General features: G+C 40.8%; 1 protein-coding gene across 1 annotated transcript in view; it reads left to right on the forward strand.

Annotated features, from left to right (window-relative positions):
* Positions 1-10,278, forward strand: part of SPATA17 (spermatogenesis associated 17) — a 248,621-nt gene extending 238,343 nt beyond the window's left edge. The window contains exon 11 of the mRNA XM_012187039.4: positions 9,915-10,278. The gene's annotated coding sequence lies outside the window, so the exon portion shown is untranslated. The remainder of the gene's footprint in view (positions 1-9,914) is intronic.
* Positions 10,279-14,808: the final 4,530 nt, after the last annotated feature.

Consider the following 14,808-nt stretch of genomic DNA (forward strand, 5'->3'; position numbering starts at 1 on the left):
GGAATCAACTTGCCTGACTTCAGGCTCTACTACAAAGCCACAGTCATCAAAACAGTATGGTACTGGCACAAAGACAGACATATAGATCAATGGAACAAAATAGAAAGCCCAGAGATAAATCCACACACATATGGACACCTTATCTTTGACAAAGGAGGCAAGAATATACAATGGAGTAAAGACAATCTCTTTAACAAGTGGTGCTGGGAAAACTGGTCAACCACTTGTAAAAGAATGAAACTAGATCACTTTCTAACACCGTACACAAAAATAAACTCAAAATGGATTAAAGATCTAAATGTAAGACCAGAAACTATAAAACTCCTAGAGGAGAACATAGGCAAAACACTCTCAGACATAAATCACAGCAGGATCCTCTATGATCCACCTCCCAGAATTCTGGAAATAAAAGCAAAAATAAACAAATGGGATCTAATTAAAATTAAAAGCTTATGTTGGGAATTATAATAAGTGCAGGTTTGTAGAAAACTCAAATAAATAATAATAACAAACTTTAAAAAATAAGACATTTATTGCAAGGAGGGATTTTCTACATTTGGGGATAGGGGAATAGAAGTAGGATAGAAAAATATGTTATTGGGTGTTATGAATTATTTTATGCTGTGGAGTGTAACAAGTGTGAGTAGAAGTAGCTTGATTCAGAACAGATCAGAGTCCTTTGAAATTTTATGCATTGAGTCTATGCGTGCATGTATGCTAAGTTGCTTCATCGTGTCTGACTGTTCGCGGCCCCACTGACTGTAGCCTGTCAGGCTCCTCTGTCCATGGGATTCTCCAGGCAAGAATACTGGAGAGGGTTGCCATGCCCTCCTCCAGGGGAGCTTCCTGACCCAGGGTCATGTCTCTAATGTCTCCTGCACTGGCAGGGAGGTTCTTTACCACTAGCGCCACCTGGGAAGCCTGCACTGAATTTGTACCAGATGACAAAATGGATGATTCAGCTCTCAAATTTCATTTACTCTAGAAGCGACTGATGAAAGAAAAAAACAAGATGTTATTGGTAAGTGGGGAGTATATAACTTGGCCTCTTGTTGTGATGGTTTCTAAATTTACTAAGCCTAGTTTCACTCTACCTCGATTATTTTTTTTTCTTTTTTTTATAGGATTTATTACTTTACTGTAATGGAATCCATAATTCCTGTTCTTTTCTAATAATCTTAGGAGACTGGAATCTTATTATAATTGTGCTACTTGTACTCACAATATTCAGGAAATCCATTCTTTTAAAATAACTTTCAGCATTAGATTATGAGCTATTGCATAGCCTTAGTGCTCCAAAGTTACCTTGTCCTGGAAATTCAGAAGCAAAATTGTGGGTAATAGAAAATTGTGAATTGCCTGCTCCAGTCTGCAAGTTTCACATGTAGTGACCTACCTTCCTCCCTATCCTTCTCTGTCTCTCTTGAGTTATAACACTACACCCAAGGAAAAGAATTCCTGCAAAGTATTTCGTGATTCACAATGCCAGTTTTATCTGTCTCACTGATACCGAAACTCTTGAATGATTCAAGTGTTCTGTAGCCAATCTATGTAATATATTCATTTTTCATCATCCCACACCCCTGCCTACCCCATACATACATTTGTGATAACTATAGAGGTATCCAGATGAATGAAATATGACTTCACATTGAAGAGAAAGAAGAATGAGATATGGCATCTTATTAGAGAATGTAACTGGGGGAAGCAGTCTGTTTCTTCTGGAAAACTACTTAACTATCAATTCATCCACTTATACATACTTTCTTTCCTGCATTCCCAATATGAGCTACTCAAGGAAATTATCAAGACCTAGTGTTTGATTAAAACTGGTGGTAACTCCATCACCCATCTTACTCACCAAAATTAACTTTGTATGAATATTGACTATTAACACATCAAGAGCACTGTGCATGTTCAAAGGCTACCTTGAGAGCATTCAGAATGGGGTGAAGTTCTATCCTAGTGTTAGGGCAGACAAAATGTACGTCATCACCTGTGTTAGTTTGCTCAGGTAGCCATAACAGAATAGCACAGACTGCGTGGCTTCAACAACTTCTCAGAGTACTGGAGGCAGAAAGTTCAAGATAAAAATGTCAGCATGGTTTATTTCTGGTAGGCATCTCTTCCTGGCTTGCAGACTGCTGTCTTGCTGTATCCTTGCTTGGCCTTTCCCGGCTGCACATGCACACACCAAATCTCTTCCTCTTCTATTAAGAACACCAGTTCTTATTGGTTTAGGGATGCATCTTTAAGACCTCACTTAAACTTAATTACCTGCTTAAAGTTTCTTTCTTTAAATGCATTCACATTAAGGAGAGGACTTCAACATATGAACTGGAGTGGGTAGAAGTCACATTCAGTCTGTAACATCATCCCAAAGATGGAAACCTGTCTTCAACTTTATCACACAGTAGATTAAGGCAATTAGCACTTCCATTAACCGTTGTCCAGAAGCCAAAGTAAATATTTTTTTAAGAGCATCTTGAGTCACTATATGTTTCATAAGCAATGAATACATGCAATGAAAAACAAATGAACAAGATAAAACCTAGGAGGGGGAAAAGCCTTAATGAAATGGAGATATTACCTACTTGATAAAGAGTCCAAAATTCTGGTCGTAAAGATGCTAACCAATCTCAGGGAAAGAGTGAATGAACTTGGAGGGAACTTCAACAAAGGGATAGAAAGGATAATAAATATCAAATGAAAGTCACAAAACTAAATATAATAGCTGAATTGAAAAATACTAGAGGAATTCAACGGAGAAGGTAATGGCACCCCACTCCAGTACTCTTGCCTGGAAAATCCCATGGACGGAGGAGCCTGGTGGGCTGTAGTCCATGGGGTCGCTAAGAGTTGGACATGACTGAACGACTTCACTCTCACTTTTCACTTTAATGCATTGGAGAAAGAAATGGCAACCCACTCCAGTGTTCTTGCCTGGAGAATCCCAGGGACAGGGAAGCCTGGTGGGCTACTGTCTATGGGGTCGCACAGAGTCGGACATGACTGAAGTGACTTGGCAGCAGAGGAATTCAACAGCAGCCGAGAGGAAGAAGAAAAAGAATGAGTGACCTGGAAGTCAGTGCAATGGAACTAAACAAACAGACAAAGTAGAAAAAAGAGAAAAATAATTTTAAAAGTGAAGATAACCCAAGGGACCTATGGGACAACATGAAGTGGAACAGCTCTCACATTATAGGGGTCTCAGAAGGAGAAGAGAGACAGAAAGAGGCAGAAAACTTATTTGAGTAAATAATGGCTGAAAACTTCCCTGACCTTTCTGGAAGAAGATCCAGGAAGCCCAGGGAGTTCAAATAAGATGAGCCCAAAGAGATCTACAGCAAGACACATTTATAATCAGATGTTAAAAACAGAATCTTTAAAGCATCAAGAGAAAAATAACTTGTTCCGTACAAGGGAACCCCTATAAGGGTGGAAGGGGGAGGGAGGCAGACACCATTCTCTCTGAAGATGGCAGCTACTCCCCTGCCCGACCTGTGAGAAGGCAGACCCGATACAAGAGGAGCTGGACATATTTCCAGTAAAATTCTCTACTTTAGGTGTTGACAAAGATTTCAGTTGTCAAAACACTGAACTCTAATGGCTGTTGCCGGAGAAGGCAATGGCACCCCACTCCAGTACTCTTGCCTGGAAAATCCCATGGACGGAGGAGCCTGGTGGGCTGCAGTCCATGGGGTCGCTAACAGTCGGACACGACTGAGCGACCTCACTTTCACTCTTCACTTTCATGCATTGGAAAAGGCAATGGCAACCCACTCCAGTGTTCTTGCCTTGAGAATCCCAGGGATGGGAGAGCCTGGTGGGCTGCTGTCTATGGGGTCACACAGAGTCGGACACGACTGAAGCGACTTAGCAGCAGCAGCAATGGCTGTTGCCGGTTGGCTCTGTCACTCAGCTCTGCATGATCTTGGCATCATTTCCTAAGCTCTCTAAACCTCAGTTTTCTCATCTATAAGAACAATACTTTCTTCTCAGGGTTATTAAGAGGACTGATTACATGTTAAAATCACTTAAGACTATGCCTCTAATTCAGCAAGTGTCTTAATAAATGATCGTTGTTATTATTATTTTTATTGCCAGAGTACTCCCTGAGGATAACTGAAAAGAAAAAAGGGTGACAGCTTGAAACAAGGACACACAGCTACTGCTTTCCATGCCCATATTTTCCTGTCATCCCTAGCTTTCTCCTCTCCCTCTAACTGACTTCCCATCTTAAATCTTCTCCTGCTATCACCCTGCGAAAGGCTCAGAAGTCACCACCAGTTGCTTAGAATGAAAATGGGAGTAGGGCAGCTGGAAGATGTATTTCTATTTCTCTTACACAACTGTGAGTCTCCAATCTCTCTTTTTTTTTTTTTCTCATAGAAACAACTATGAAACTTGGTCCTCTGTTTCTAAAGTTTTGTTCCCGTTTTAGAGAAATTGGGATGTGTGTTGGATTGGATTTTTTGGACTAGCCTTGGACACCTAACCACAATAAATAATGTAGAGTTATTTTCAGAGGTAGCTGCATTCACAAGTTCAAAGAAAATTTGATACATACCTGTCTTTTGACATGGGACTTCTTGTGCCGCATTATTAAGACTTAAATTTCATACATGTACAAAATGTTCAGGGTAATCTCGCAAAGTGAAAACCCATATGTAATTGTATTTTCATTTTAGCTTTCATTACTCAAGCTACAAACACACATAAGAAATAGAGCATTTTACATTCAAAAATCCCTGACCTTACATTTTGATAATATTCAACTGCAAAAATAAGAAAAATAAGAGACAAGCCTTGACAGAGAGATGTAAACCTTAAGGGTAAATGAGAAAGTAAATAACAATCACCTATATAGTCAAAAATTTATTTTACTAAATTTCAACCATCTACAGTTGATTTCAGGTATTCAAGATGTGTTTTGATGTACTTATGTATCTGGCTATTTGACTCAATATTTACATTGAAAATCAGTGATGTTCAATAAGCATCATTTGCATGGCGTAGTTCAAATGTTCAAATTATTCTAATTAATATTTCCAAAGCCATAAGAGTAGGATTTGTTATCCCCATATTCAGATGAAATTAAGCCAGAACAGGTAACTAAACAAATGTCATATGGAAAATAGCAAAATTGGGATTGGACTCAGGCCTAGTACAAGTGATCAGCTCAGGCTCTTAGCTGTTATTTTGGAATGGCACCCCTGGTGGTGGTTGCCAACAGTCCTCCAGAGACCATGCCTTTGTTTCTTTCACAGCAAACAGCATCCTGGAACCAAGAGCATATATCAATCTTCTCCTTCCTCTTAGTGAACAGTTCCACTCTTTGGTGCAGATCAAGGGGGTGATGGTGATCTCTTTTGCTGTACTTTTTAAGATTCAGCAAAACCAGCCCATTTCCTTGTGCCGCTGTTATGAAGGAAGAAAGTGTTGTGTTGTTGTTTTTTTTTTTTTTTCATTGCAGCGAGTGACTTCATTTTATAAGGCAGGGCAAAAGCAAGACAGCAAGAAAAGGAACATGAACTCTCATTTTGGGAATAAAGAAAACAATCATTTCAAACAGTCCATAATTATGTGTAAGGACATGTGTGTAGAATAAAAATGAAGAATGCAATTAAAGCACTTGAAGTAGCTCGACAAAAATTACACGTGGGAATTCTATGGTCCCACATCTTTACCGCCATTCTCTCTCAAGTCACTGGCTTATTATACCAGAATATCCTCCCTTTAAAGAAAAATAAGCAGAAATAAAGAGACCAGCTCAGCACCAAAAAGAGAAAAAAGTGAGAATAACATGTTGGGAACAGAAACTGCAGTCTAACTAGTGCCTTCCCACCTTCATTACCATCCTTCCAAATAAATCTCCCTGCTCCTCTTGAGCTGGCAAATAAAAAAATCAACCCACAAGATATATGTGTGTGCTTCTCCTGATGAGCATCACCATCCATCTACAGTACGTCCCACATGCCAGTTTGAAGATGGGCTAGAGGGAGAATTAAAGACTTCAGAAAGTCCACAGCATAATCAAGAAGGCTTTTTTCTTCTGACTACACAGCTTTCATCTCTGTCTTGTGTGATTTTCTCCCCATCTCCTTCACTCTGTGGCAGAGACCCTGATTGCTGATGGGACATTAACTGATCATATAGTTAACCTTCCAGGGCAACCAACTGGTTTCAAATCTATGCTACCAAGGCCTTTGATAAGTAACATTTTGGCAAGGACTGTTAATTCAGGTATATCCACATTTACACATTCGAATCTTTTTTAAAAGATTTTTTTAAATGTAGACCATTTTGAGAGTCTTTATTGCATTTGTTACAATATTGCTTCTGTTTCATATTCTATTTTCTTGTTGTTGTTGTTGTTTTTGGCTTTGAGGCATGTGGCGTCTTAGCTCCTTGACCAGAGATTGAACCCACAACCCCTGTATTGGAAGGTGAAGTCTTAACCACTGGACCATGAGGGAAGTACCAGGATCTTGAATTCTGAGATTTTAAAAGATGTCCAGTTTCAATGTTTTTTTTTTTTAATTAAAAAAAATCTTTTAAAATACTATGACAGGGTGCAGACTTTGCCTCAAATTGGAATGAAATTTCAGTGGAAGAAGTAAACATATTTACCTGAAATTGTTAGATGTTTTTCTTTATTTTTAGCTCAGTACAAGTAACCCTGCTCTTGAAGGTGATTTTTTTTTTTTTATTGCTTGAGGTTTGATGGCCTGTGGTAAATTTCCTAAAAATTATTGATTCTAACTTCTCACACCTGCTGGGATTGTTTTTAAGATATACATATCCCTGCTTGAGTATTCCTAAGTCTTGAGAATAACTCTGCCTCTCAAGAAAGTATGTTTCATTCTAGGCTTTTTAAATTATGTAAGATTTCTCTGTTATCTGAAGTCTAAGACCGTGTATCGGTACTAATTCAGTGCTTTAGAATGAATTGAGTTTCTTGTTCTTATGCTGTCCTTCAGGCGTTTGGAAAAGATACCGTGACTCACCTGAGATTTCTTTTCTTCTTAAATATCCGTAGGTTCCAGAACTTCCTCCTCAGCTTGTCTCTACTATTCCCACTCCATGGCAGACATTGCTAATCACAGTCTTCATTTCTACTGACCAGAGCTCAGAATCCTTCTCCGCTGGGTTCCCCACACAGCCTCTATTCCATTTGAATTAGAATGTACTGTGTGCTGTGCTAAATCGCTTCAACTGTGCCCAACTCTTTGCGACCCCATGGACTGAGGAGATTCCAGGCGCCTCTGTCCATGAGGTTATCCCAGCGAGAATACTGGAGTGGGTTGCCATTTCCTCCTCCAGGGGATCTTCCTGACCCAGGGATTGAACCCGTGTCTCCTGCATTGGAAGGCAGAATCTTTACCACTGAATAACCTGGGAAGCCTTTGGAATGTGAATTGAACCATGAATTTAACCCTATTTGTTATTGTTGGGATTTTGGTTTCAATATGATAAAATTCAGTGAAGACGAAGTTGAAGAGTGGATTAAAGCTCTTTATTAATTTGAACACGCTGTAGTTTGGGTACTTGTCCAAGGTTGATGTCAGTGTTTCCTTCGAATTAAATTAAGGAATTATGTAGGATGTCAACCGTGCCCTTGATGATGCAGATTCCATTAAAAATAACTGTTTCTGAGCAGATCATTGGAAGCAAAATATCCACATTTGGCAAGACTCTCGGTGCTAGATTATTAAGAGAAGAAGGCAGTAAAAGTGAATGACTGAGTGGTATCTGTAAACATTATGTCAGAGCTTTTGTTTGGCTTAGTTTAAGAAAGGATTAATTAGTTTCTATTCATTTTTACTCAAGTCCGTATATTTCACAGCTTGTGTCAAACACCCACAATCCAGAATATCCTCCCTTGACGGCTATATACGCTTTCTATTCACAGCAGGTTTCAATTAGGAGAGCTATTTCTTTATGAAATACTGAAAGAAGGTTTTTAGAAGAAGATATTGCTTAGAAGCTTAATCTCCTTTTACACTCATCGTCACCTTCTGCCAAGAGAACTGGAGAATGTTCTCTCTTTGTTGCATGAGATCATGCTTATCTGCTGCCAAACTTCAGAGAGGCCACCCAGAGTACATATTTCTCCATCTGTCAGCACCAGGAAGCCTTTGCAATTTATGGATGGATAATTATGAATACAAGTTTGTGGCTCTTTCTCTGGGTGCAAGTTTCTGGGAAGAAGTTAGGGTGTGAAAATACAGAGCCTATCTGTGATAAATCAGTGTTAAACTTGTTAGGTTTTATTTTATTTTTTTAAAATAGTCAAGTTGCCTTCAAACAATTACAAAGTGCTCAATTTCTCCCCACTTGGTCTATATATTCCATATATGCTTGCTGGTGGCCCAGACCAAATAAACATCAAGTATCTCTGCTTATGGCTAGAAATCACTATAACAAGAGTTTGTTTACTTAGAATGATGGCTGAAATGCCTTTGCTTAATAAGAATGGAAGAACTATTACCTAAGCAAATCTTCCAGTGGGGGGGGGGGGCAGGGAAAAACTCCAGTTGGCTTGAAAGAAGGCCTTGGTGGCAAAATGGGTAAGAATTCTTGATAAAGAGTCCTGTTGACTCAAAGAGTGTTGGTACCATGTAAATCTTGCTAAAGGGCCTGGTTTAGGAGGGAAGATGATTAAGTCTGTCATAAATTTACTTTGAAGTGAGTATATGATATTTCAGTGAAAATGTCTTATAGAATGTGAAGTTATGAAGTGGTGGTTCTAGTGAAAAGTCAGGACCAAAAATATAGATTTAGGCATCAATCGGGATATAGATTAAGTCTGAATTACTGACAGGGAATTAGTTCACCAAAGTAGTTAAAAAGGAAGCCTAGGAATAGAGGATAGAAGAGAATGTAAAGGAAAAAAGTGGACTAATGTAGACTGTCACAGAGGCCTGAGGAATAGAGAGTTCAAAGAGGCCTTTATCATCACCTTCAAACACTATCCATGAAGATGATGTCAGATGGTTAGAGAGAAAAAGCTCATTTGAATTGATTTTCTTTATCACTGATGCTTTCAATTGCTTCCAGTTTCATCCAGTAACCAAACCATTCTCAGTGCTTTTTGTGATGTGCTTCTGTTCATGGCTATAATTCAGCTGTGCTGTGCTGTGCTTAGTTGCTCAGTGATGTCCGACTCTGTGATTCCATGGACTTCAGCCCGCCAGGCTCCTCTGTCCATGGGGATTCTCCAGGCAAGAATACTGGAGTGGGTTGCCATGCCCTCCTTCGGGAGATCTTCCCAACCCAGTGACTGAACCCAGGTACCCTGCATTGCAGGCAGAGTCTTTACCAGTTGAGCTACCAGGGAAGTCCATAATTCAGCTAGGTCATCATAACTAGGACCTGAACTTAGAAGTCCTCTTGACTAAATGTGACGGTTGCATCATCTCTATTTCATGGCATCTCTGAGCTCCTTAGCTAAGGATAAGAATGCAGTTCTGGTTATGAAATGAAATCCCTTCCTGTGTAACACTACTTGATTGTAAAAAGTGAGGTTTAGGACTTTGGGATTATTAACATAGTACCACGATAGATGGAGCTAACTAGCTAAACATTTGATTCAAGTTGCATTGTATGTGCCTGATTGATTCAATGCTAATGGATCAACAGGTTATTACTTTAAAGAAATATGTATATATGTGTGTGTGTGTATATATATGTATGTAGTTCCTTTTAACAACTGGTTGTTAGCAAAGAGGAAGACAGAAAAGACAAATATTAATATATGGAATGTGATTTCTTCCAAGTGACTTGCTGAATAATGTAAACCTTTTGCTCATTGGTTATGATGTTGATCCATCTTGTGAAAATTGTGCTCCTAATAACACAGAAGACCCATTAAACTCTTCACTTTTCTGTTTTCCATCTTGGCTCTTCAGTCTTGCAATTGAGTTCCTGCTCATCATGCCAGAGATCAACTAAATTCTCAGAAACAGATGGTGTTCCCTTTACTACCAACTCATCCCTCCATAGTTCTACAGTTGGCAAGGCCAGATGGAGTCACATCCTGAAATTAAACTTCTCACCAAATTCTTATAAAGTAAGCAGACGTGTTATTAATATGGACTTCTGGACGTGGAACAATACACAGAGATGATTGATTAGAAATGCTAATTAAAGCCAACAATGTGGAAGGACTGATGCAGTGAGTTCATTCTGAAAATAAGGAGCAGATTTATATCCCGTATTCTTTGAGTCACAAAACTGAATCAGGAATATATTCTCAAGTGGTTGGCCAAATGACCATTGCTTGCTTGTGGTTTTGCATTTATTCTCAGACATCTAAAACTGCCACCAGATAAATCCAGCAGAACTCATATATGATATATTAAGTCTCAGGAATATTTTTTTACTTGGGTACAGAAAAATTGGAGCAGACACAAACTTCTCTTAAGTCCACTGGTGTTTCATTATCCAAAATTCACTTTAAAAAGCAAATCTAATGATATGCTTGGTGTGACAAGGAGCTTAGAGAGGTGTTTCACTACAAGAATTAGGAAAAAAATATATGTTGTCCCCATGGTACAAACTCTAAAATCAACCCAGAGCAGAATGGAAATATCCAAAGCTACAGGCTGGTTTCATCCAAGTCATTGCAAGTCAAGTCATTATTTAAATACCATTTTTAGTAACTCAAGCTCAGTTATGTTTTTTGTTTTTTGTTTTACATCCTCTTAAGAGAACATTTGAAAACAGTGGACCACGACAGGGTTCCATTATATAAATATATAAAATATTTAAAAATATATCTATTTTTAAAAAACAAATGAATCACGAATGAATGCATACAAGGATGAATGAATGGGAAGATGACTTCAAAGGCATGAAGTTTACAAACATACCACTGTTATCCCATGTTTTTGATCGTTTTGCTAAGTTGAGTCTGACTGTTTGTGACCCCATGGACTGCCAAGCTCCTCTGTCCATGGGATTCTATAGGCAAGAATAGTGGCGTGGGTTGCCATTCCCTTCTCCAGGGGATCTTCCTAACCCAAGGATTGAACCTGCATCTCCTGCGTCTCCTGCATACCACTGAGCCACCTGAGAAGCCCATGGAGCATTATGATGCAGCCAAATATAAAGCATGCAGACATGCTGTCAGCCTAAGCTAGCATCAGTACAGGTTACTGAAAGAGAGAAAACTAGCTATCACCTTGGGATCTCTAACGGTAAACATATTTACTTCAAAATCATTCACAGTAGTAAATTATGGAATATGTTCTAAACCTGGCATTCATTTTTCCTCATTAAATAAGTCTTCCAAAAAGGCTTTAGATCATTTAAAGCATCTGATCAAACAGGCTGTCTATTCACATAGCAGTTTATAAGTAAACAATATTTAAACCCATTTAAGGAGATTTCCAAATAACCCAAGGTCTAGAAGAGGTCGTCTGTTTCTGCCTCTGTGGGATGTAACTACCTTTCAGTCCCTACGAGTCTCTAAGGCACGGGGTCTTGTAAACTCACTAATATTTAGGATGCTTTGGGGGACATGACCACATCATTCCTGCTGTTTCTTCTTCAAACCTTTATTACAGTTGTCAAGGAAATCTGAAGATTTTTCAAGTGTCTAATCTCCCTGTCATGTTTTGAGAGGTTGAATTTAGACACCTTTTTTTCACCCTGTCTTTGCTCAAAAAGGCCCAGGATGACAGCCCCGCAGAGGCAGAAGATGGAAAAGGGCATTGAAAGTTCTTTTAGACTTTGGTAAGCTGAGAGTGATTAAAAGGAGAAAGGAGATTGAATGAGATCACTTTCCCAAAGCTTTACATGCTCTCTGATATAATGCTCCCAAAAGAGGCTTGTACAGTGAAGTCATTTTGGCTTTGGTGCTGTGCTTAGTGAAAGCCATGGATTTGAAGGAGCTTTCTGAATAGAGCTCTGTGGTAATACATCAATAAATCTGACCTATCATTGAGAGGAGCATTTTTAATAGCAGGCTTGGCAAGGGAAACAAAATTTACAGATTACATGGCTACTTTATTTCATAGGAAAAAATAAAAACAATTATGCAATCCCTAATCCCTCTGATATGTTACTTTGCAATAACTCGTAGACACCAGAAGGTATTAGTCAGGGTCTAATCAGGATACAAAACCATGTAGCAGTTGGAACGTGAGTTTCACATAGAAAAACAGTAACCATAATGTAAGACTGAAGTGCCAAGGGTGGGCTCCTCAGCAGTATTTGCGTGTGTGTGCCTGCTCAGTCGCCCAGTTATATCTGACTCTTTGCAACCCCATGGACTGTAGCCCACCAGATTCCACTGTCCGTGGGGTTCTCTAGGCAAGAATACTGGAGTGAGTTGCCATTTCCTCCTCCAAGGGGTCTTCCTGAGCCAGGGATCAAACCCGTGTCTCCTGCGACTCCTGCATTGGAAGGCAGATTCTTTACCACTGAGCCTCCTGGGAAGCCCAGTAAGAAGTACAAAGAACTCTAAAGAATATAGGAAATAACAGACAAAAAAGCAGCCATTAGCCCCATGGTTAATACACTAAATCTAAGGAAGAGAACGGAGAAGGCAAGGGCACCCCACTCCAGTACTCTTGCCTGGAAAATCCCATGGATGGAGGAGCTTGGTAGGCTGCAGTCCATGGGATAGCTAACAGTCGGACACGACTGAGCGACTTCACTTCCACTTTTCACTTTCATGCATTGGAGAAGGCAATGGCAACCCACTCCAGTGTTCTTGCCTGGAGAATCCCAGGGACGGGGGAGCCTGGTGGGCTGCCATCTATGGGGTCGCACAGAGTCGGACATGACTGAAGCGACTTAGAAGAAGCAGCAGCAGCAGCAAGGAAGAGAAACTGGCTGCTGGGGCTTTTGGAGGACTTGACTCTGGCTCGGCATTCGAAACCAGCAGAAAGTTGCTGTAAGTCTACCCTTCAGGGTGCTGGGGAAAGCTCTTCACAGGAGGTGGCTCTCTGGAGCTGCTCTGACTGCAAAACTGCCATAGGGTGTGAGGGTTCCTGGCGGTGCTGCTGGCTGCCACACTCTACATGGGCCAGACACTGGAAAGATTGTGGTGCAAGAGCTTGGTGCTCAGAAAGCTGCCCATACTGTTGAGGCCAAACTGGCCATTCTTCAGGAATCAGATGCTGAAGATGCCACCTATACCATAGGGGGCTTTCCAGGCAGCTCAAACAGTAAGGAATCTTCCTGCAATCTAGGAGACCCACTGGGTCAGGGATCTGGGTCAGGGATCTGGGTCAGGAAGATTCCTCTGGAGAAGGGAGTGGCTACCCACTCCAGTATTCTTGCCTGGAGAATCCCGTGGACAGAGGGGCCTGGCAGGCTACATTCCATGGAGTCACAAGGAGTCAAACATGACTGAGCAACTATCATTTCACTTCATACCACAGGGGGCTTCCCAGGTGGTGCTAGTTGTAAAGAATCTGCCTTCCAGTCCAGGAGACACAAAAGACGTGGCCTTGATCCCTGGGTCTGGAAGGTTCCCTGGAGAAGGGAGTGGCTACCCACTCCAGTATTCTTGCCTGGAAAATTCCATGGACAGAAGAGCCTGGTGGTCTACAGTCCCTGGGGTCGCAAAGAGTCAGACACGACGGAGCACAGCACACGCCGACATGTATTATAGGAGTTTGGCACTGAAGCAGTAGCATGTGCTGTGGAAGCCCGAGGCTGGAGGGCCACAGGAACCAGTGCTGGAGAAGTCACCCACGTTGGAGGAGCAGCCCCCGCTCTAGGAACCTGCCTATGAAGCCAGGAAGCAAGGCCCTTCCTCCCTATGACTGTCTATTGCCCTCTTCTGACAACACTAAACATCCCATCAGACAGCTGACAAAGGCAGACAGCCTACAGGCTGGGCAAGGAAGTGGGAGCTGAAGTGTCACGAAATGATAACTGGCAGAATACATACTTCAATGCAGCTCCTATACTTGGGATAGTGTTCTTTCATCTGTGAAGAGTTCTTTCTGATGCTTGTACCTGAATGACTGCTCGAGAACATTACACTCTACTAGCACCTCCAACCATTTGACAAAGTTCACATCTTTATCACCAGTATAGATGATAGCGTCACCCAAATATGTGTATGTAACTTAAATACAATATGCATATATTTATAACATGCTGGTGAATCCATCCAGCTCTTCACATTCCTATTTCTAAATACAGACACACCCCCTGCCCTGGTTTGAAATTGTCCCTAAATGATCATAGGTCAGTGTCCACATGACACCAGGAACAAGCTTCTAGTTGTCCTTTCCCAGTGGAGTCACAAGGATAGCACTTATTTTTCCCAGTAACGATATGTGGCAGTACACACTTTGCCCATCAGGGAAGCTCCCTTGAGCCTTGGTGTCCAGGGTCTTTACTAGGGCGTCAGTCTCATAGATGTGGCTGACCTCCAGCCTCTCTAGTGGTCAATCAGATAACTGCAGGGCCCAAGATCTCCGACATAAACCAAAGTGTTTGCTTAGTGATGCTATGTTAGCATATAGCACTTCTGCCATGGCCCAAAGTCCCCAGATACACGAGGGCAGTCCCACCGGGCGCAATAATCCAAGGGCTTATGGGTTACCTCTCAGAAGTCTGGAAAGACCCAGGACTTTCCTTGAGGTGTGCACAGTGTGGCCAATCCTGAGTAAATCCTTTACTATTCATCACTTGACCTTGGTCTTTGCCTTGTTGCCTTCATCTATAAACTAAGGCAAGATGGACCAAGATAATCTAGCTCTAAAGGACCACATGGATTCATTTATTTATTTTTGTTAAGCAACACAGTAGTAGAGTAAGCTTTTAAAGACTACTCTC

This window comes from Ovis aries, chromosome 12 (assembly GCF_016772045.2).
Source record: "Ovis aries strain OAR_USU_Benz2616 breed Rambouillet chromosome 12, ARS-UI_Ramb_v3.0, whole genome shotgun sequence".
NCBI lineage: Eukaryota > Metazoa > Chordata > Mammalia > Artiodactyla > Bovidae > Ovis > Ovis aries.